The sequence below is a fragment of the Pelophylax lessonae genome (assembly GCF_965119305.1).
Source record: "Pelophylax lessonae genome assembly, chromosome: 4".
Lineage (NCBI taxonomy): Eukaryota > Metazoa > Chordata > Amphibia > Anura > Ranidae > Pelophylax > Pelophylax lessonae.
The window spans coordinates 319,529,145-319,554,469 of NC_138771.1; the positions used below are offsets into that span (position 1 = coordinate 319,529,145).

Genomic DNA, 25,325 nt, shown 5'->3' on the forward strand with positions numbered 1-25,325 from the left:
AGCTGTGTCTGCTCCCTCCGAACTATTGACCATGGGCAACTCATTCCCTGCATGGCCAGCCTCTCACACCTGGTGTCTTAGAAAGTCAGGTAGCTGGGAACAGTTAAGCTTAGCAGACTGGCTACAATTTATGGATTGATGCTTCATTACCTGCTCAGCCAGCATCCACCATCTGGAGCCAAATGTACAAACTGAGCTGTGGGCAGTAAGGCCTCTTGTTAGGCTGTGTTGTGGAAGAAAAAAAAGTTATAAAATGGAAGGTCAGCTGTGGCTTGAGGATAAGAACAGGTAAAAAGTCTGCAAATTGAGAATTTTTATAATATTCTATAACAGGGGTCTCCAAACTATGGCCCTCCAGTTGAACTACAAATCTCATCATGCTCAGTCATGTCTGTGAATGCCAGGGTTTTACAATGCCTCATGAGACATGTAGATCCGCAACAGCTGGAGAGCCGTAGTTTGGAGAGCCCTGCTCTATAAAGTCTTTTAGCTTTTGTCAGGCCAAGCATCTACATATACTTTCAAAGTCCATTTTCAAGCAAAACTTCTTTTTAGTTTTGGACAGTGCTTAACCGGTTCCTGACCGTCCTCCACATATTTACTGCGGCAATGTGGCTCTGCTGCGCTGACGTAGGTTGACGTCGGTCGCAAGATGTCAGCTAGAGGGCTAGCATGCACCTCCGGCAGTGCGCTCCCGCCCCCACTTGGCAGCGGGGAAGCCGATGCACGGGTCAGGCGGCTCCGATTGCCGCCTGACACCTGCGATCTTTTCCAGCTGAAAGAGAAGAATGGTCAGCTGTTGTAAACACAGCTGACCGTTCTTCTCCCTGGAATGATCATAGAGCTTCTGTGATCCTTCTATATAGGAACACAGGTCTCTATAGTCATTTCACAAGCCACGCCCCCCCACAGTTAGAATAACTCCCCTAGGCTCACATTTAACCCCTTGATCATCATCAATGATAACCCCTTCCCTGCTAGTGTCATTATTACAGTAATGTCAGTTAGGGGTCCGATCTGTCCGTTGCAATGTCGCAGTCCCGCTAAAAATCGCAGATCGCCACCATTACTAGTAAAAAAATATAAAACAATAAAAATTACATAAATCTTTCCCGTAGTTAGTAGACGTGATACATTTTGCGCAAACCAATCGAAATACGCTTATTGCAATTTTTTTTACCAAAAATATGTAGCAGAAAACAAATTGGCCTAAAAGGTAAAAAAAAAAAATATTTTTATTTTTTTTAGAATGTTATATAGCAGAATGTGAAAAATATTGTTTTTTTTTTTTTTTTTTCAGAATTGTCGCTCTTTTTTTGTTTATAGCACAAAAAATTAAAATCACACAGGTGATCAAATACCACCAAAATAAATCTCTATTTGTGGGAAAAAAAGGGCATCAATTTTATTTAAGTACAGTGTCACACGACTGTGCAATTGTCCGTTAAAGTAACACAGTGCCGAATAGCAAAATATGGCCTGGTCATTAAGGGGGTAAAACCTTCTGGTCCAGAAGTGGTTAAAGGGATAGAAATTCGATGTGTTCTATGCTAGGTCAAGAAGTTATGGCAAGCCTGTCCAGTAGGAACACACAATCTGCAAAAAACAAAAAAAACTGTAAAAAAAGAAGGCCTATAACTTCTGTCAAGTTACTATTACTGTCTGTGTCTTCCTGTCTCAGTAACATCTGCTCCCCTTATTTCTTGTCCTGCTTTCACAGGAACAAGGGTAGAGGTGAAATCCCTGTAATGGGATCATAGACAGCAATCAAAACATGTTAGAGTTATTTATTCACACCCAGAATAATATCCACCCAGAATAGTGGAGACTTCCTTTTGAAAAGCCTTTGTAATCATGCAATGATTTTAAAAAATCCAAAGATTACCACTTGCCAACCAGCCACCAGCTATTACGCGAAACGACGTACCTTTACGTCATTTTGTTTATTAGTCAGAGGGGGCGACACTAATTGGCCAGAGGGGGAGCCAATCAGTGGGTCTAGCAGGCGCAATGTCCGCCGGCCACCCACGATCGCTCCCCATAGAGACAGAAAACAAGGCAGCCCGCTGTTCTGTCACAGGTAAACACAGGAATCATGTGTTCCTACTATTCAGGAACACAGATCTCTATGTTCATCTAGTAAGTACATCCTTACACAGTTAGAAAGCACCCCCTAGAACAGGGGTACTCAAATGTAAACTTGAAAGGTCCACTTACCAATTTTCCATTCAGTCCGAGGTCTGGAAAAGTGACCGTCAAATCCCAAATACAGAATGCCAACAACAAAAAAAGGCATTCCCCAAAACTTGCCCCCATGCAATGTAGAGTGACCAGTGAACCCGTGAATGCAGAGTGACCAGTGTGTGTGCCCCCATTAATGCAGAGTGACCAGTGTGTGTGCCCCCATTATTGCAGAGTGACCAGTGTGTGTGCCACATTAATGCAGAGTGACCAGTGTGCGTGCCCCCATTAATGCAGAGTGACCAGTGTGCGTGCCCCCATTAATGCAGAGTGACCAGTGTGCGTGCCCCCATTAATGCAGAGTGACCTGTGTGTGCTCCCATTAATGCAGAGTGACCAGTTTGCATGCCCCCCTTAATGCAGAGTGACCAGTGTGCCCCCATTAATGCAGAGTGACCAGTGTGCATGCCCCCATTAATGCAGAGTGACCTGTGTGTGCCCCCATTAATGCAGAGTGACCAGTGTGTGTGCCCTAATTAATGCAGAGTGACCAGTGTGTGTGCCTCCATTAATGCAGAGTGACCAGTGTGCCCCCATTAATGCAGAGTGACCAGTGTGCTTGCTCTCATTAATGCAGTGACCAGTGTGTGTGCCCCCATTAATGCAGAGTGACCAGCGTGCCCCCATTAATGTAGAGTGACCAGTGTGTGTGCCCCCATTAATGCAGTGTGACCAGTGTGCCCCCATTAATGCAGAGTGACCAGTGTGTGTGCCCCCATTAATGCAGAGTGACCAGTGTGTGTGCCCCCATTAATGCAGAGTGACCAGTGTGCGTGCCCCATTAATACAGAGTGACCAGTGTGCATGCCCCATTAATGCAGAGTGACCAGTGTGCATGCCCCCATTAACGCAGAGTGACCAGTGTGCGTGCCCCCATTAATGCAGAGTGACCTGTGTGTGCTCCCATTAATGCAGAGTGACCAGTGTGCTCCCATTAATGCAGAGTGACCAGTGTGCCCCCATTAATGCAGAGTGACCAGTGTGCATGCCCCCATTAATGCAGAGCGACCAGTGTGTGTGCCCCCATTAATGCAGAGTGACCAGTGTGTGTGCCCCAATTAATGCAGAGTGACCAGTGTGCATGCCCCCATTAATGCAGAGTGACCAGTGTGCGTGCCCCCATTAATTCAAAGTGACCAGTGTGTGTGCCCCCATTAATGCACAGTGACCAGTGTGCGTACCCCCATTAATGCAGAGTGACCAGTGTGCCCCCATTAATGCAGAGGGACCAGTGTGTGTGCCCCCCATTAAAGCAGAGTGACCAGTGTGCATGCCCCCATTAATGCAGAGTGACCAGTGTGTGTGCCCCCATTAATGCAGAGTGACCAGTGCGGATTAGAGCGCAGCATGATTACAAAAAGCCAAGTAATCAGCGGGGGGCAGAATAGAGAGGATTGGAGTGGCTGTGTCTTACACTGTGGCAGTGCCGCATGATTACAAAAAGGCAAGTTCTTCTGCTTACCCAGGGGAGAGGCTGTCATACGAAGTCCTGCCTCCTGGACCGGCTCCTATGATAGACGTCACCAGTGTTCTGTCTATCATGGGTAGGAGCCAGTCCATGAGGCGGGACTTCGTATGACAGCCTCTCCGCCGGGTAAGCAGAAGAACTTGGCTTTTTGTAATCATGCAGCGCTGCCAGTGTAAGGCACAGCCACTCCGATCCTCTCCATTCTGCCCCCCGCTGATGACAGAAGGAAGGAGACCTCTTCGGCGGTCCAGATTTAAGCGCGTGTGGGTCCGGACGCGGCCCGGAGTCTGCCTATTGAGGACCCCGGCCCTAGAACAAACTTAACCCTTTGATTGCCCCTGGTGTTAACCCTTTCCTGCCAGTATCATTAGTACAGTAATAGTGCAAATTTTTAACACTGATTACTGTAGTAATGTCACTGGTCCCCTCAACAGTGTAAAAAAGTGTCAGTTAGGTGTCCGATCTGCCTGCTGCAATGTCGCAGTCCCGCTAAAAATTGCTGATCCACCACCATTACTATTAAAAAAATAAATAAATAAATAAAAATGACATAAATCTATCCCCTAGTTTGTAGATGTGATAACTTTTGCACAAACCAATCAATATACACTTATTGGGATTTTTTTTTACCAAAAATATGTGGCAGAATTGGTGTAAATTGATTAAAAAAAATATTTTTAATTTTTTTTTTTACTGGCTGTGTTTTATAGCAGAAAGTAAAACATATATATACTGTATATATATATATATTTTTTTTCAGAAATGTCGCTCTTTTTTTGTTTATAGCGCAAAAAATAAAAACTCGCAGAGGTGATCAAATACAACCAAAAGAAAGCTCTATTTGTGGGGACATCAATTTTATTTGGGTATAGTGTCACACGCCTGCGCAATTGTCAGTTAAAGTAACTCAGTGCCGTATCGCAAAAAATGGCCTGGTCATTAAGGGGGTAAAACCTTCCGGTCCAGAAGTGGTTAAAGGGTATGGAGGAAAAAGCAGCCTTCCTTTAGAAAACACGCCAGTGAAATGCTCAGTTGATAAAATTGTTAGCTTTAGACAACAAAGCCGGGCCATGAACCAGGAAGATGACGGGAAGTATAGAACATAGGAATCACTCTCTCATTGCAGGAGGAGTGGTAAAAGTTTAATAACTCCTTGTCTCAAAATATTGATTGATTCACAATAAAATATCACCTCTCAAGCTGTATTCATCCTATCACCTTATTGTAGGTCCAGACTGTCTTTGACCCAACCTCTAGGGTTGCATCATCTCCCAACCTTAGCTGACAGTACTCCTAAACTGAGCGTCGCTCTAACACTATGTGTGCACTGACCACTCCAAAAGGATAAACTTTCCATCACAACCACCAAGAAGGAAGAAGGACACATGATGACATCAGACTAAATGGAGGACTGCATGTTTTAGGTATGTACTAGAACAGGGGTCTCCAACCTTTTCAGTGGGAGGGCTGAAAAAATAACTTTTACATAGGAATGAATAACATTTATATTAATGAATACTTGCATCTTTTTTGCAATTAGCATGATAAGTAAAACATCAGTCCTCTCTTACATCAGTGTTCCCATGATACTTCACCTTACATTAGGGTCCCCATCAGAGTCCCCTCTTACATTGGTGTCTCCATCAGACCTGCGCTGAAGATTGTGGGGGAAAGAGAGTGAAGACCAACTGAGTTGAATCCTAAAGGACCGTACACACGATAAGAAAATCTGTAGCGAAAATTCGTCCGACGACCGATCTGCCGATTTTCGGATTGTTAGTATGGTGCTTTCGAAAGCCAACTCCGACTTTTTGGCTGACAAAATCCTAATGTGCAGGCTAAATTTTCGTCTCATTAGTACAGATTTTGACGGAAAAAAATTTTAAGAGCAAGACTAGGCATGCTCAGAGACGAAAGAACACATACAAAGCAATTCAACACATGACATCACTTCTGAAGTAGAATTCTGTCGTACGCGAAAATTCGTATGAAAATAACCTCTTCACTTTCCACATCAGACTAGCATGCCACAAAAAACGGACGATAGATCGTCCGATAATCTGATCGTTTGTACGGGGCTTAAGTCTGTATACCTATGCCTCGTACACACACAACGATTATCGGCCGACCGATCGTCCGACTTTTGTCCAGTGTTGTTGTGTTGGCTGGAATGTGCCTAGACTGCACATGAATTTTCTCGGCCAACAAAAATCAACTTCAGAAGTGATGTCATGTGCTGGTTTACTTTCCGTGTGTTTTTTCTTCTCTGAGCATGCCCAGGCTTGCTCATCAGATTTTTGTCTGCCGAAATCTGTACTGACTGACGGAAAATCAGCCATTATGTTGACGGCCAACAAAAATTTTATAGCCTGCACACCAGATTTTTTTCGGCCAAAAAGTCAGAGTCGGTTGTCGAAAGCATCATACTAACAACCTGAAAATCGGCCGATCAGACGTTGGCCGAAAATTCACGGCCAATAATCGATGCGTGTGTATGAGGCATTAGTCTGAGGATCTACCACTGACCCTAACTGCGAGCTAAATAAAATCTCACAACAAGCCTTAGCTTGGTGACCCCTGTTTTAGGTGGTGTGCAAGGTGGGGGGGGGGGGAGTAAGAGTAAGATAAGAGGTTTGGCTGGGTATAGGAATGCAGGGCTTGAAATAAGCAAATCATACTGCTGCTGTAAAGAACTATTTCTGGCAGTTAAACCCATCAATCATGACATTAATGCTACCCAGCAAATACTGCAACGGTACTGAAATCAAAATGTTCACTCAATGTATCATAATTTGAGTTTTCTGCAATCTTCTGCGGCCAGAATCCAGGCAACCACTGGGAGTGTACTTCTATAAGCCTAGGTTGTTATAACTCTCTTTTTTTTTTTTACTTACATTATCACCAGTTCAACCATCCAAGGCAGATTTTAATTTGATTGGTAATTCTAAAAAAAAACTCTTAAAAATTGAATTTATTTTACGCTAGACTTTTAAACAGAAAATAGGTGTGTTTAGCAAAAGTAGGGGTTCTCAAATCACCAGATTACCACCAAAATGGCAGAGATATGTACTGGTGCACTACACTGCCTGGATAGAAAGCAAAACTTCGCTCTGCTTCCTGTTTGCATCTCAAGGGTTATTTTTCCATTTTGACTGGAGCGTACCTTTTAAGATCTACAACTATGATTAAAAAAAAAAAAAAAAGATCCCACAATAAAAAAAGTTCTGTTGTTTACCTAATGAAAATGTAGCCACCTTTAAATTAGAATTTGGAACAGTATTATTTGCAGCAGAGCAAAATTGTCAGAGAAGTAAATGAGGCTAAAGGTGATGTAATTACATGATACAGAACCGAGAATTACACAAAGCTCGACAGGAAACTGTGATCTCACTGCAGTCCTCTAATTAATGACTGGCAAGGAAGTTTTTTTCACCCCCACAAGCCAGACTAAAGTAGTTTGCAAAGTAGTTTAACCCTGCTCTTTGCATAGGATTTATTTGTGACTCTATCCTGGGATATGAATATACAGTAAATTAAGCCTTTGATGTATTGTTTACCTAAATATGCAATTCATATTGTAGATACTGGATAGAAAGATAGATAGATAGATAGATAGATAGATAGATAGATAGATAGATAGATAGATAGATAGATAGATAGATAGATAGATAGATAGATAGATAGATAGATAGATAGATAGATAGATAGATAGATAGATAGATAGATAGATAGATAGATAGATAGATAGATAGATAGATAGATAGATACTACAAAAGATACTCAAAATAGCTCCTAAAACACAAAGAGATATAAAAAGAGTAACCCTATGTGCTTAGGAGTATGCTAATATGAGTAATAGTGTGCTGCTACTTAAAGGGTACAAAATTAATAAAATGAAATTCGATATATATAATAAAATACATATAGCACAAATCTCAGTAGCGCAAGAATGGTGGAAACCCCTCACAACCACAGTGATGTTCACAAGCGTTTTAAGGACACAGACCTACATGTGACAATAAAATCATATCAAATGACTATATAGCATGAAAACCATCAGTCATCAGCAAGTAGTCCATAAAAGTCCATAAATGTAAGCATATACATAAATGCAAAATTCATCCAAGGAGCATAAATGATCGTGATATTAGGGGAGTCATCCCACTCTTCACCACCACCGTGCCGGGGGAATAGCTGAACAGGACACTCACCAAATGGCAATGCCTCCCCACTCTCATGGATTAGGCTCAGAGGGCATAAACTGAAGGAAACACTCCTGTATCGCACCGCCACAATCTCAAGCTCAGAATGTATAACTCGTAACTTCGTTGTCAAAGTCAGATATGACGAAACGCGTCGGGGTGTGACCTTATGGCGTCCATAGTTACTGTCGCAGCAAGGGGTTGGAGCATCCAGAGGCACTTCTATCTTGGCGTGGAGCCAAATTGAGCATCCGAAGGGTGTCCATCGTTGATGCAGAAGTCTGGATATTGTTATCTGTGCAATAACCATCTTTTACAAGTGAGTGCAATGTGAGAAACTATGTTTGAATAAAGTGAGTTAAACGGTATCACACTAGTGGAGGATATTATTTTTTTACTTCACATATACGGGAGATATACATTCTGAGCTGGAGATTGTGGCGGTGTGATACAGGATTGTTTCCTTCAGTTTATGCCGTTCAGCTATTCCCCCGTCACGGTGGTGGTGAAGAGTGGGGTGACTCCCCTAATATCACAATCATTTAGGCTCCTTGGATGAATTTTGCATTTATGTATATGCTTAAATTTATGGACTTTTATGGACTACTTGCTGATGACTGATGGTTTTCATGCTATATAGTCATTTGATATGATGATTTTATTGTCACAGATTAATTAAGCCTTTGATGTATTGTTTACCTAAATATGCAATTCATATTGTAGATACTGGATAGAAAGATAGATAGATAGATAGATAGATAGATAGATAGATAGATAGATAGATAGATAGATAGATAGATAGATAGATAGATAGATAGATAGATAGATAGATAGATAGATAGATAGATAGATAGATAGATAGATAGATAGATAGATAGATAGATAGATAGATAGATAGATAGATAGATAGATAGATAGATAGATAGATAGATAGATAGATAGATAGATAGATAGATAGATAGATAGATAGATAGATAGATTATATATTCATATAATGTATTTGGTATTAAAAACCAATAGACATTACTTATCCCAAATCTGATATAAACAATTTTAGGTTAAAGGCTGAGGCCTGAAGACACACAGCTACATTACAAATATAGGGGATGAAATATCTGCCAAAAATTGTATTTCTGTTCATCCAGTACCAACATTTATACACAATATATAGCCAGGTCAAGCAGGTTGCCTATCTAAAGTTTCCTTGTTTCTGTTAAATAACACAGCCAGGTTACATCTTGCATTCCTGCACCCAGCCTGTGATTGGATAGTTGCGAAGCAGCAATAGGCTGATGATGTTATCTCTCTTCTCTGTCATTCTATTGCCATGTTCTTTGGCAGCACATGTGAATGTAAGACACTAGATTGTCCCAGAGTGCTGCCCTTACATCTCCTAGTCTGGGTTTCTGTACAAGGGCTTACATGGAGTTGATATTGAGTCAGATTTAGGTATTTCCTGTTATATTTAAAATGCATTTTTAACCACTTTAACCCCAGAGGATTTTCCTGCTTAACGTCCAGGCCACTTTTTGCAACTTGGCACTGCGCGACTTTAACTGACAAATGCGCGGTCATGCAACTCTGTATCCAAACAAAATTGACCTCCTTTTTTTTCCCACAAACAGAGCTTTCTTTTGGTGGTATTTGATCACCTCTGTGCTTTTCATTTTTTGCGATATTAATAAAAAAAGAGCGAAAAGTTTGCGAAAAAATTTACATTTTCTAATTTGACAGTTAAAAAATATCCAATATCCAGTCAATTTTTGTCTTATATTTAGGCCAAAATGTAGTTAGCTACATGTCTTTGACAAAAAAATTCTAAATGAGCGTATTTTTAAACACTTTAAGACCGGAAGATTTTTCCCCATTCTGACCAGGCCATATTTTGCGATTAGGCACTGCCATAATTTAACGGAGAATTGCGCAGTCGTGCGACACTGTACCCAAATTAAATTTATGTCCTTTTTTCCCCACAAATAGAGCTTTCTTTTGATGGTATTTGATCACCAGTGTGATTTTTAATTTTTAAAAAAAGAGCGACAATTTTGAAAAAATAAAAAACAATATTTTTTACATTTTAATATATAACATCCCCCCCCCCCCCCAAAATTAAAAAAATCTAAATTCTTTAACATTTTAGGCCAATTTGTTTTCTGCTAGATATTTTTGGTAAAAAAAATCACAATAAGCGTATTTTGATTGGTTTGCGCAAAAGTTATTACGTTTACTAACTACGGGGAAGATTTGTAATTTTTGTTTATTTCTTTTTACTAGTAATGGCGGCGATCTGCAAATTTTTTGCGGGACTGCGACATTGCGGCGGACAGATCGGACCCCTAACTGACATTTTTGACACTTTTGGGGGGACCAGTGACATTACTACAGTAATCAGTGCTATAAATATGCACTGTTACTGTAAAATAATGACACTGGCAGGGAAGGGGTTAACACTGTTGGTGATCAAGGGGTTATATATGTGCCTCATGCTTACTGACGTGTGTGGGGGGAGGAGGTTGTGTGACACAGACACAGATCGCAGGTTCAGATATGCTGAATCCTGTAATCTGTCACTGTCTGTCACATAGGAGATCCGGCCGCTTCGTTTACACAAGCGGGCGGATTGCCTCACTCGATCCCCGACGATCACTGCCTCTCCTCCCCTGGCCCGACTCCCGCTGTGTCTGAATACAGCGGGAGCAAGCCTCGGGCGCCGCGCCGCCGAGAGGGGGCGGGATCCAGCGGCATAGGTCTACGTCACTCGACCCAGGAGAACCACTTTGCCGCAGTAGGCTCCATGTGAGCAGACGACAAGTGGTTAAATAAATACATAACTACATGAATTGGTGTTTTTAATATCTGCCTGGAGTTGAATGCATTATGCTCAGTACAATAACTGCTAGAAAAGTACTGGAATGGGTTGAAAACTTGCATCTAATTCTTTCTTCTCCCTTAATGAACCCTTGTTGTACAGACAAGCCGACTCAGAGACTGTTCACAGCTCTCCCTTTTGATGGTTGTAATGTTACCTAACATTAAATTATTATCCACTGTATATTTTTAATTTAGCTTTTTTTGAAAGATAATTTGTATATCAAGATGATTCAGATGCTCGAATTTAGTTCCTCTCTAATTATATACTTATATATAATTCCTGGTTTAACCATATGGTAATGATCATCAGCTGGAGATAAAACTTCCCCATACCTTCATAATAGAGACTGCAAAAGACTGAATTTGGCGAGAGTGTTTTTTTCTAAGCTTATTTAACAAAAAAAAATGTACGCTAAGAAAACCAGGGCACACAGCTGTGACAGATATACAGGAGTTGATTTACTGAAGGAGTGAGAATTTAATTATTCATAGCGAGTGTTTACTTAGCTGAGAGAATAAGGTAAATGATGAGTTAACTTCAGTCACCCAGTCATGTGCAAGCAAAATTCTATTTTTTTTGGACATGAATGAGTATTCAAAGTGAACATAGCTTTATTCTATGCACCAAACTAAGTAAACATTAAAGCGTACCTCCACTTTTGTTAAAGCGGAGTTCCGGGCACAGAAATGATTTTTTGCTGAACATACCCCCGGGACAGTCAGGGCTAGCACATTCCACAATGGCTAGCCTCTGATCTGTCCCGGTTCGCACTTACCTTTTAGAAGAAATACTTACTTAGAAAATTTCTTCCACAGCGTTTCCATCTCTGTTGTGGGCAGCTGAAGCCGGCGCGGTCCTCTTCTCTGTCTTCTTCCGCGTCTTCGTGTCCCAGAATGCACTGCACCGGCCCCTCTCGTCACTTCCGGTGCGGCGCCGCATTCCTAAACAGCTTCTGGGCATGCCCAGAAGCTGTTTAGCAGGGGAATGCGGCGTCGCCCGGAAATGACGAGCGGGGCCGGTGCCGTCGCATTGATTCCTGGGAGCTATGACGTTTAGCTCCCAGGAATCATCGCGAGGCAGGAAGTGACGGGGTGAGCCGCGGCTCCGAGGGAGGAAGCAGTCAGAGGTGAGTATTTACGATCTTCAATAAAAAGGTGAGTAAACAAAAAAAATAAAAATAACTATCCAATTCCTTTTCAGGTGAGCTCTACCTAGCGGAGGGGCACAAAAAAAAAATTGTTTTTGTGCCCGGAACTCCGCTTTAAGAAAAAAAAAAAACATTCCCCTCTGGGTGATCTCTGTACATTACAACGATTTTAACAAGCTTTGTTGCAGATTCCTACCTTTTGTTATTCTGAAGAAATCCCTGTTTGTTCCTCTGTGCCTCTGTGCTGAGTGGGTCTAATGGGAGGGGTTTTGTAATTATCAGTCAGCTGTGCACCTGCAGAGCACTAATGAGGAAATCTGCTGGGCCTGCATTCCTTTAGACGAGTTTATATTGGAAGTATCTCACCAAAAATGACATTTTTGTTGTAGGAGATACCAGAAATCTAACTTGTATCTTAGGCAGACTTCTGGGACAATTGGTGAGCCAATCACACAAGCAGGAAATTATGTTTCTGGGGGTGTGGTCAGTACACATTCTGTGTACAGAACACCTCCAGGTAGCCATATTGCATTGCCATTTCAGAAAATGACAGCGGCTGCAGAATAAAAATGAAAGTTAATTTTTAATAACATTCAATTACAATATGATTTGTGTCGCAATTGTATACTCTATATTATTTTTCCTTGTTTTGCTATTTTTCCCCACGAAAGTGGAGTTACCCTTTAGCTATTTAAAGTAAAAGTTCACTTTTTCTAATTGTAAAGTTTCTAATAGTTTAATATAGCAAACTTACTGAACTTTAAACAGATTTTAGGTTTAAAAAACTTTGGTATAAAGAATAGTTTAAGTTTCTACATTACACATATAACTACAATTATTACAATGCTTTCATTTTCTTTTTCTTCAGAAAACCCAGAACTGTCATTGCTGAGACACCATGCAGGGTCAGTTTCTACTTCCTGACCAAAAATACTTCCCCAGTATCTGACAATATTGTTCTGATCTGTATGTACAGATATTGTCTGATACAGATCAGCCCTAATGCTGCCTCTAACTCATTTGACCTATTACAAAATTACAATGGTACAGTCTGAGGGATGACTGGGGAGAGTGCACTAAAAAAAATTGCTTCTTCAGTACTTATAAACACATTATCTCTTCTGTTATTAATACCAATTGGATTGATCTCCTAATTACTGCTCTTGCAAAATGAACCAATAGTCACTAGCTTACTTTTTTCCTTCTGATGGAATTGTCTAATGCTTTCAATGTAATACTTTATTAGTTTATTTTTTGCTCTACTCGTTACATTTTTACTTTGTTATGTATTCATCCTGTTCATAAATCAATATGTTTAGCTTTATTGCTATTTGAATATTGTACCAGCATCCTTGTATGTACTCAATTTGTCAATCTTTGTTATATATAAAAAATAATAAACACATTTGACGAGAAAAATTGCTTCTTCCTGCCTGCAGAGGACTGATCATTCTCCTAATCACTAAATGGCAGACCACAGGCCAAACCTGGTCCGAGTGTTAGTTCTATCTGGAATGCCAACCAATCAGCCAGCCAGTTCCAAGCACAGGTTCCCACCCACCTCTACAGTGATTGGTTGTGAGGACTGCTGGCCACAGGACGATGGAATTGGAACTTACTTCATCCAGACCTGCAGCCTACTGATTTTCCACATTCCCACCCTTTGCCTGCTTGGCACTAAAAGGTGCTGAACATCTGATGTAGGGACACTATGATGGGACACTGATGTAAAAGGTTCCCTGATGGGGGGGGGGGGGGGCACACTGACAACAAGTATTCTTGAAATGCTATGGAAATTGAACGTTTACTATTTTTGATAGACATATTGAGGTTGATTTACTAAAACTGGAGATTGCAAAATCTGGTGTAGTTCTGCAGAGAAACCAATCAAATTTGTTTTTTTTTTTTTTGTCAAAGCTTAATTGAACAAGCTAAAGTGAGAATTTGATTGGCTACAGTGCACAGCTTCACTAGATGCTGCACTCTCCAGTTTTAGTAAATCAACCTCAATATGACCACATACTGTATATACTAGGATCTAAGTCATAGTGCAAACATGAGAGTCAAACCTCTGAGGAAGAAAAGTTTACTGACCGGACCTCCTTGCCCAGGCACAGTTATTTAAAACTCATTGTGACAGGAGTCACTTTTGTTGGGGGGCCCGTGGAACCCTGCTTACTTTCGAGAGGTTGAGAACTCCCTCTCTCAGCTCCCTAGGCACCTCTTATGTGTAAGTCACCCTGTGTCTATTAGGGACACAGGATGACCACTGAGAATATGGTTTGGATTACTCAAATGGGACAGTAATATTTGTCAACAATACATTTTAAGGAATATATGAAGTCTCTGGGACTCTAGGCCTAGCTGCCTATTGCCAATAAGAGACTGCTTCACACAGTCAGACTCATAGCAGATGCTAATATCATCAGCTCCACCTGTCTTCCACACATTGTTGATTGTGCTGATTTACTCACCTATTGTTTATTGTGGGTTCCGTGTTTACACTAATAATACTGTGCATTGTATTTTATGAGCTCGATGACATCAAGTCTGCTAGTTAATTAACTCAAATTAATTAAATCACTGTCATCTGTTAGTTGCTGAGGGGAAAGTAGAATACTGTTTGTGTTGGTTGTTCCTTGGATATGTTAATTATATTTCTGTACGCAATTTCATCTGCATATGATAATGTAATCAGGCACCTGACCTGTTGTGGTAATTTTATCAGGAGGGGGATGTTTTCCTGTGCTGTATATATTGTGTGCGAGTCTGTATAATAATGGTTGCTATTCCAGATCTATACAAGCTAAGTCCAGGCTAATTCTTGTATGGGGGTGCTGTAATATCTGATACCTATGTTCAGACTGGAGGAATCGGTATTCTGACGGAAGCACACAAACACGTTGTGGGGTGGGGGTTCTGTTACACTCATAAATTGTCTTTTTAAAAATAAACTTTTTTCTTATATAGTAAGTGTAAGGAATTTTTATTGAAGTCTTGTAAAGTTAGTATTAAGTCCGCTTTAAGTATTCTATTGTGAACATAGAGTAGAACCTTAGTGCAATTCCTACAAACTTTCCTGGTTATATACCATAGCTTCCCGGTCAAAACTTGATTATGCATTTTACATGAAGTTAGAGAATTTTTAGGACCCTTGATGTTGTGTTTGAGCCCTGAATTTTTATCTAATTAGCAGTTTTTCAAACAGCAGTTTGCGTAACAGAAATTGAAAAAAAAAAACTGTATGAAACGTGCAGAAAATATAAATTGTCAAATAGTATTTTGATATTTATACCTCAGGTTTACTTGTATGTATATTTTTTGCCAAAGTCGCAATATATTGGAATATAAGTGGTGGTGTTGGGTACTAAAGACCTTCAGCAGTTAAATAGGAAAGTGGGATGGTAAACCAAGTCTTGCCAAACAAAAGATAATATTCTTTTTCAGATGTAGTTGTATTTTAACATGTTAACTAGTCTAGTAAACTAGTAGAAGTTAGAGGAAGTTGGTAAACGGATAACTGTTGATGGACTCTCAAAGACGAAGTTAAAGTGAATGGGTAATGAATACATGGCATATTATACAAGTATGGAGAGAACATAAACAAATTAAAAAATTTTGCACCAAGAATTTTTTTTTCTAAAACTGGATGTCAATAAAGATAATAATAACGTTAGAGGTGACTTATCTGAACATGACAAAGTCCCATCACATGAATGCTAACACTAAGTAGTTTTTCATGCAGCCATGAAGATATGACAGAAATATTAGTTTCCCAAAGTTTTTTTTTGAGTGGGAAGATGTCGCGTTTTAGCAATAAACCATTAAATAGAAAAAATATGTTGTTTGGCAATGAATAATACACCCTGTCTCCCACACTCCCTACGCAGAGAATCTGCTTCATGTTTTTTTTTCTAAAAGCACCATATTCTATAGACAGTAAATAGAATTTTTTCCAAAACAAGAATAAACTTTTAAAACTTTTGAATTACAACTACCTGGAGTATATATGTACATACATTCATAAACTTAATATTTTCCCTGCATTAAAGCACACACATAGATGATAACTATTTGATCACAAGTTGTATTATAAGTGCATATCTTCATTCCACACTGCCCGGTTATTTATTGGATAAGACTATTGCTTGGTGAATACCAAGTTAGCTGTTTGTACTTTGAATGCACCAAGATACATTTATTTAACCCTGAGTGGGGTCCGATCCTGTCACCTGGTTATTGACAGTATTGAATTTACACATTTACACAAAAGTCTGTGGGCACCTGACCATCACAGCTACTTATATGGCTAAAAGTATGTGCAAATCTAGACAAATGTTGTATTTAGGTGTTTTCAGTGAAGGATATTGTTAATTCTTCAGCGTTCAAAGACATTTTAGACTACTGTATACTTCCAAACCTTGTGGTAATAGTTTTAGGGAGTCCCTTTTTGTGTATACGTATGACTATGCCCCTATGCACCAAGACAGGCCCATAAAGACATGATTTGATATGTCTAGTGTGAGGGAATTCAAGTGCTCTGCCCATAACCTTACTAATCACATTTGGGATGAATGCGTGAGAGGCAGATCTTAGTTTTAGTTATCCAATTTATCCCATCTCATATGTCATCTCTAGAAAATTGCTTTATGTATCATTAGATTTCTGTTTTTAAAGTGAAAATCCAGACAGCTTTTTTTTTTGTTTTCCTTTGGCTTAAGTAGGGCAAGTTTAGAACATCTGTAAGGATTTTTCTGTTGTCTGGAACCCTCAATGGAGAGGGACCCATTACTCCAACTTCAAAAGATATTAGAGGTTCAAATATTTCCCCGTTATATTAAATATAAATGGTTTTATAGCTGTCAGTGGTCTTTTTGGAAATATTTCCTCCCACTTTTTGTCTTTGTCCCATTGGAAACAAAAATCACAGCAATAGAAAAAAAAACTTTAGGTTTTTATTCATAACAAAAAAAAAATGGCTCTGGCAGGCTATCTCAAGGAATGAGGCTTTGAGGTTGAAAGTCTAACAACTCAGTTGCTAAGCCTAATGAAGGTACATATCTAACGCTTCCTTATAAAATTGTAATAGCAAGGTTCCCTCTGGCAATTGGCAACAACCTTCAGCCCCTGCCCAAGAGAACAACACCATCAGTGACTTAACTCTAGATCTCTATACTGTGGAATGACTTGTAATAGGAATTGCAACAATGCTGCATAACCTGCAGGCAGATCATCTGCACTCATACAGCATGCTGGTAAACAAGTATAACAAGTGATAGATAATGCTGCCTTAATGTCCATTTCAAAAATACAGTCTGGCTGTGGGGCACAGACATTGCCTATGACTGAATTTTTCGTATGCTCTAATAATGGGAGGACAGACTCTGGCTGCGGGGCACACACTCTGGCTAGGACCACTTTGCTCTCTGCTTTAATAAAGGGAGGACAGACTTTGGCTGTTGGGCACACACATAGACTATAATTTATTTTCTCTCTGCTCTAATAAAGACAGGATGTAGGGTAAAAATACAAGCTATGGCTGCTTTTATCTCTGCTCTAATGAAGGAAGGTCAGACTTTGACTGTGGTGAGCACACATAGGATATGACCACTTTTCTCTCTGCACAAATAATGGGATAACAGACCCTAGCTGTTGGAAGCACACATAAGCTATGACCTTGTTCCTCTCTGCTCTAATAATGCGAGGTCAGACTCTTACTGTGGGAAACACACATAGGCTGAGAATGTGTTTCTCTTTGATCTAATAAAAGGAGGATAGACTCTGACTGTGGGGGACACACATTGGCTATGACCACTTTTTTCTCTGCTCTCATAAAGATAGGCAGACTGTGAATGTGGGGGACACACATAGGCTTTGACCACTTTTCTTTCTGCTCTAATAATGGAAAGACAGACTCTGGCTGTGGGGAACACACATAGGCTGAGGCCACCTATCTCTCTGCTCTAATAATGGAAGGTCAGACTGGTTTTTGGATGAAAGACTGGCTGGGGAAAATACAGATAGGCTTTGATCACATTTTTCTCTCTTCTAATAAAGGGAGGACAGACTCTGACTGTGAGGAACACACATAGACTATGATCACATAAAGTGCTACGCAAACTGTTGGCTCTATATAAATCCTGTATAATAATAATTTCTTACTGTTGTAATAAACAGAGAATGCACAGGCTATGACCACTTTTCTCTTTGCTCTAATAAAGTTAGAGCTGACTCTGGATGTGGGGAACACACTTAGGCTATGACCACTTTTCTCTCTGCTCTAATGAAAGTAGGGCAGACTCTGAATGAGGGGAACACACATAGGTTATGACAACTTTTCTCTCTGCTCCAATAAAGGTAGGGCAGACCCTGAATGTGGTGAACACACGTAAGCCATGACCACTTTTCTCTTTGCTCTAATAAAGGTAGGGCAGACTCTGAATGGGGGGAACACACCTAAGCTATGACTATTTTTCTCTCTGTTCTAATAAAGGTAGGGCAGACTCTGAGTGTGGGGAACACACATAGACTATGACTACTTTTCTGTCTGCTCTAATAAAGGTAGGGCAGACGTAGGGCAGACTCTGAATGAGGGGAACACACATAAGCTGAACAGGGGGTGTTTGGCCCATCCCTATGCTTCAGTATGAATGAACACAGTGAATGATCAGTACCAATCACTCTCTGTGTTCATTAAAGTGGAGTTCCAGCTAAAAAACAAAAAAATACATAAAAATACCCCCTGGACAGTCAGGGCTAGTGCATTTCACAATGGATAGCCTCTGAACTGTCCCGGGTTGCACTTACCTGCAAGAAGAAATACTTACCTTGAAAATGTCTTCTCCAGCGCTGCCATCTCTGGTGTGGGCAGCTTGAAGCCAGCACGATCCTCTTCTGCGTCCTCTTCCGTCCTCTTCGGTCCCACGATGCACTGCGCCGGCCCCGCCGTCACTTCCGGGTCTGCAGCCTCATCCCTGCACAGCTTCTGGGCATGCCCAGAAGCTGTTTAGCAAGGTATGACGGCGCCTGCACCGGAACTGACGTCGGGGTCGGTGCAGGCGCATTGATTCCTGGGAGCGATGACGTTCAGCTCCCAGGAATCATTGCAAGCCAGGAAGTGACGAATCGCAGTGGCCGCCGAGGGGAGGAAGAGGAAGTAAGGTAAGCATATTATGTTCTAAACAAGCTAAGTAAAAAAAAAAAAAAAATGCGATTATCCATTTGTCTTTCAGGTGACCCGGACCAAGAAGATGGAACGAACTTTCATTTTTGAGTGGAACTCCGCTTTAAGAAAAAGAAGGGGCAGGTAAATGACATATTATTTACCAAGGCCTTCCCCCGCTCTCCATCCTGAAACATCTCCCATCGGAGGGAGAGGGGAAAAAAAGGAGCCAGTAGAACTCTGGGGTGGGGGGGGGTGTTTTAGAGGGGAGAGAGACCAGGGGAGCACACAGAAGGTCCCAGGCAGCAAGAGGAACAGGGAGGAGGCAGCATTTACTACACCCGATCAGCTGTATTTTCATTTAGCAGCTGAATGCCAGCAGGAGAGGGGAAGTGGGTTTTCAGCTACTGCAGGAAAATACAGCTGATCGGTTATTTGCCCCCTTTGCCCCCTGGAGCATGAGCAGGATCACCATTGCAACCCCCTGTGACCTCTATTGCTACACAGTCAATGCCCAAACAAGGAATTATTATATGTGTCAGCGCTGCTTTAAAATTGTGCAATAATAAATTACTCTCCACTATACCGTGTTAATACAATAATTAAATTAATATTATTACCGTGCTGCATAAACTATAACTTAATAAGTAGTAGTACCGTTAGCATAAATAAATAAATATAGTGACAATATCGATAAATATTAATCTTATGCAGTGACAATAAAGTGACAAGTGCTTGTGCAAAACAATTATAGCTGGGCTCCTCCTCCTAATACTTAAGAGTCCTTTCATCAAACTGTCCAAACATAAATCAAGGAAGTGCTCAGTGTCCACTGAGCAAACTGGAAAGCAAATGTGAATTCACACTGTGCTGCAGTGCTGTGAGCTGTGCTCCCCTCTTTCCTCCCTGCTTACCAGAAGTCAGTAAGAGATAAGCCTTATAGATCTCCACCAAGGCACACACCTCCCCTCGGGATGGGGGTCACTCCAGACTGTCCTTATGATGTAACTTTCAGGGCTCCATCCTCCTCACCACCAAGTACCATCCACCATATGAATAAAATAAACTTCCATAGTGTAATATGTTTAAAGCAACTATTTATTCAAGTAAAAAATCATCATTACACTCACAATTTCTCATTACAAATAAGGCTGTTTCCTACTGTGGTGGACACTGTGGCTCTCCTGCGCTCCAAGCACCAGAAATGGAAGTGATGTCAGACGCTCGACCTGCTGCTTGACCGGTTTTGCCACACCCACATGGCGTCCTCTGAAGCTTCATCACTTCCATTTCTACATCCACAGACTTCTTTTCTCCCTTCAACCTCCACTGCACCCCTGCGGCAATCACAGCTTCTGCTGCACCTCGCCTGCATCCATAGCCTCTGCGCCAACGTAGCTGCATCTACAGCTTTCATTATACCTCCTCTGAACTCCCAGCCTCTGCTGCACCTCAGCTGCACCCACAGCCTTTGTTATATTCGCAGTTTGACTCTCAGATGTACTGTCACTAAACATCCACAGTCTGAACCTCCACTGTGCCATCTCTGCACCTGCATCATCAAGCCCTTGATACCCATCTCTGAACCCATAGTACCCACTGCATCCATAATTGGACCCTCCACAAGCAGCTTCAGCCTCCATTGTACCATACTTCTCTGCTACACCAACAGTCTCCAATGAATCCACAATTAGAACCTACACTGCATCTCCAGATTCAGCTGTCTATGGAAAATCCTGTGCAACTGGCTTAACAAATGGATGTTCACCCAAAATAATCTATAACTGCCATGTGAATTAAACCATTAACCATTGTTATTACAGGGTTTTACTACTGATAATGACATCTTCCTCATGGTTGTTAGGAGCCACCACCTGATGCAGAATGGGCAACGTGATTAATGGTGGTTTTTCATCATCAGACAAATCTTTTTCTAAACCAAAAGACTTGTCAAAAGGTGTAAGTGTTATATAAATAAAGGATGTTGCGCTAATATAATCAATTCTAAACTGAATTGTGCCATTAATTACAAGTGCTATTTATCATACATATTTATCGCTTCTTGTGATAATCATTACCAAATATGCCATGATCAGGTAAAGACATGAGAATATATGCATGATAAACAATTGTAAGCGTTAACAAACAAAATTGTCCATAAATAAAAGTCCTTAAAAAAATTCCCAAAAATAATGAAGAACTTCTACAAGTGAAAACCTCTTCCATGTTATGTTTATGTGTAACACCACCACCACCATGTCTTATGGGTATGCTCTTACAAAACTTATTGACCTCTAAAATAAGAGATCTTATGAGCATATCCCTTTAGAGCCTGGACAGGACTGTCACTCCACAATTGTTTCTAGATCTTATCAAGCATAAAGGATCAATCCATATAAAGGAAACTCCATAGTGCTCCCCATAAATCAATATGTTTTTTAATGAATAAAAATGCACTTACAAGACAGATCACTTTCACTTTCAATCACACATGCTTAGGAGCTGCACTCTTAAGTGAGACAATAAGCTTTCCAGTTCTACACAGCCTTTCACTCACTGATCGTTTCTCCTAAAAACCATGGCTGCATCTCCTCTCACCAGTGACCTCCATTTTCTCTGGCCAAAATCTTTATTTGCCATGATGTCATCAGGGGAGATAAGCAACGTAGGGCTGTATAGCAGTGGCAGGCTCATTGTCTCACCCCAGAGTGCAATTAATTGGAGTAAAATTCTTGCCTGATATAGGATATTGACTGCTCCACAGTCCTGGGTCTTCTTTATCATATTTTTAGTTACAAGAAGCCCCACATATTTTTAATTGGCGAAAAGTCTGTACTGCAGGCAGGCCAGTTAAGCACCTGGACTCTTCTACTACAAGGCCATGCTGTTGTCATAGATGCAGTATGAGATTTAGCATTTTCCCGCTCAATAATGCAAGGCCTTCCCTGAAAATGGCATAGTTTCGATTGGAGCAAATGCTGCTCTAAGGCTGGGTTCAAATATGTGCGAGTGTGACCGGCTCTCAATGGAGCCAGTTCACACAGGTCTGGAGCGGTCACAGTTCATATCCCCAAAAGATTACTGTGCGTGTTTGGGTCTGGTTCAGGTGCGAATTTGGGCAAAAATTCAGAACTGATTCACACCTGAACCGGTGAACTGGCCACACATATGTGAATCAGGCCTAAAACCTGAATATATCTTTCAGCATTGATGGTGCCTTTCCAGTTGTGCAAGCTGGCCATTCCTTGCACACCACCATACCTTCAGAAATGCAGGCTTTTGAACTGAGGGCTGATAATAAGTCGGAAGGTCCGTCTCCTCTTTAGTCCTAAGAACGAGGCGCCCACGAATGCCAAAGAGAATTTCTAATTTCGATTTGTCTGACCACAGAACAGTTTTTCACTTTGCAACAGACCATTTTAAATGAGCTTTGGCCCAGAGAAGAAAGAAAAGTGTCTGGATCATGTTCGGTAATGGTTTATTTGCATGATAGAGCTTTATCTTTTTTGGGCGACATGACAAACTGTATTCCTGAGCCCATGAAGTGATGTCCATCACAGCATGTTGCCAGTTTTTAATTCAATGCCGTCTGAGGGCCCGAAGATCACGGGCATCCAATATTGTGGCTTGACCTTGTCTCTTGCACATGATTTCTCCTGATTATTGGAATATTCTGCTGATATTATTTACTGTAGATAACAAAATAATTAAAGTCTTTGCAATTGTACATTGCAATTTTAAGATGCAGCTTTTCACAGATTGGTGAACCATCTTTATTTCTGAGACATTCTAACTCTCTAAGATGCTCCTTTTTATAACTATTCATGTTACTAACCTGTTGCCAATTAACCTAATTAGTTGAAAAATGCTCTTCCAGCTCTTACTTGTTAGTATTACTTACATTGCCAGCTTTTTGTTGTTCTGTTCCATCCAACTTTTTTAAGATGTGTTGCTGCCATCAATTTCAAAACTATCTTATTTATTTTCTTAAAATGGTACATTTTCTCAGCTTAAACATTTCGTCAATGACGGACAGCAATTATTCTGGACTTTATTGTCACAAAAAGATAGAAAAAAATGTAAGAGGACACTGGAATATCTTAAAAAAGGATAGATTATTAATAACAATCTATAACGCTATAAAAAAGCTCTGTCTCCCACAGACAAGCTAGTAAAATTGGTTAGATCCCCCCTAAACAATCTACAATATCCTTTTTTTGTTCCAAACTAATTTTATTAAAAATACCACAGGTTTTCAAAAGAGAAAAAAAAAACATAGGTAAGAGAAGAAAATGTATAGTCAGAATATGCAAACATAGTGACAATCTTTGAGTTGTATCATACTAGATTTGTCTACTTCATAGCAATCAACTGTGTGTCATAGTGTGTCATATGAGTATGATAGCTAGTGGCAATTCACTGATGACGCAACAAAGAGTGCTTATACAAACACTAAACATACAGTATATGATCCATACGTCACTTAAATACATCAAGGTATAACAATCATTGTGATGCGGATTAAAAACTTTTTGTGTCAAAGACGGGATAAATAAGAAGGTATATGTGTGTAGAGTGTAGTGGAAAGGACTGGTAATAGCTCACTCCAGAAAAGGGGAAAGGCGTGCTCTGTATGTGGAGGAATGTGCAAAATCTAAGAGGTGTTGAAGTGAGGGTCTTACACAATGGCCGATGAGTTCCTGGAGCTTCTGTATTAGTCTAGGAGTTAAACCAAAGCCAGGATTGTGATAAGGTTATGATAGTTAAAGCGGGACTAAAATTGGAAAGGAGGTGTAAGAATAGGGAAGGTAGGAGAGAGACGAATGGGTGGTAGAACAGTTCTGGAAGGTCCTCTGGCAAGGGTTTCACGTATCCCCTTCATGAAAGGTTATTCATTTGGGTATATAGTAAATAAGAATGTAATAATGTCTTTAAGAGGTATTAACCACATGGAATCGACAGACATTTAGAAGTAAAGCCATCCATCCCAAACAGAAATTTGCCATGGAGATAAATTCTTCCATTTCCTGCAATCTTGTTGATTTGCCTGAACCATTCCACATTTTGGCTGCATTTACCATTTGCATTGCCAGTGATTTAAGGTATCCCGGGGGAGAAGAGCAGAGTGATGGAGAAGGCGCTGTGCCGGGAAAAAACTTGAGAGTGTGTGTTGTCACCTGCGCAATCGTGCTATGTACTCCGACTCAAAATGGTTGGAGTAATATTCATTACCACCATATATGTAGGATGGTGCCAACTGCTTGATGGCAGTGCCAGCAATGGTCAGGAATTGAGCAATCAAATTATTCTCCTGGATTGTGACATTCATTGAGCCTTTGTGGATGTTACAATAAATTAATTTCCAATCATCTTGTGAAAGATCCAACTTGAGGTCACAAGCCCAGGCTCTGCAAGCTTTCTCGGAGTCTGAGGTTCAGTTTGCCAGAAGAGATTGTAAATCATAGAGATTTTGTGTGTTTGTGGGGAGGTTTTAAAGCAGAGATTCTAAAAAAAGATAAGGGTTCTTGAGGACACAGGGATTTGAGACATGGAGTGAAGAAAATGAAGCAGCTGAAAATACTCCCAAAAGGATGGATAGGCTTTTGGCCAATGGGTACCTATTTGGTTGTGGTCGAGGAGTATGCCTTTATCGAAGAAGCAGTGCACACGTAGCTTACCATCAGAGTTCACACCTGGTTGGAAGTCTGGGTTCATACAGATGGGTGTCATAGGACCCGGAGTCGAGGATACAGTTAATTGACCGTAGCTTAATCTCAGATGTCTGTGGTGCTGTAGGAAGGTAGTACATAGTCGTTTGTATGAGCATAGGAAAGTAGGAGGAAGTCGGGTCGGTACCGCTAGAATGAAAAATAGTAGACGTGGAAGCACATTTATTTTAAGAATAGCCGCCCTACCAAACTATGAAAAAGTAGGTTTGTGCCATTTATAAAGTTAATCTGTGATTGAGCAGAGAATAGGCAAATCATTTCTTGTATATAGGTCCAAGAGTCTCTCGGGCAACTGAATGCCTAGGTCTCCTCCTATACTTGATGTGTAGCTCCCAAGACACCTATCACTCTCTATTACACTCTTTCACCTGCTGTGTCCACTGGATGGCAAATCATTGTACTGGGCCGTTGCCAGTACTATGTGATCACTGTGACCAATCACAGTGGATCACATGACATTGTACACAATCAATTACTTTCATTAATACCCATTCATTGTGTACT

The 25,325-nt window shown here is 40.7% G+C and overlaps 1 protein-coding gene across 1 annotated transcript in view; it reads right to left on the reverse strand.

The window, feature by feature from the left end:
• The window catches only part of CPLX2 (complexin 2), a 366,962-nt gene that overhangs the window by 287,276 nt on the left and 54,361 nt on the right, over nucleotides 1–25,325 (reverse strand). The window lies entirely within an intron of this gene.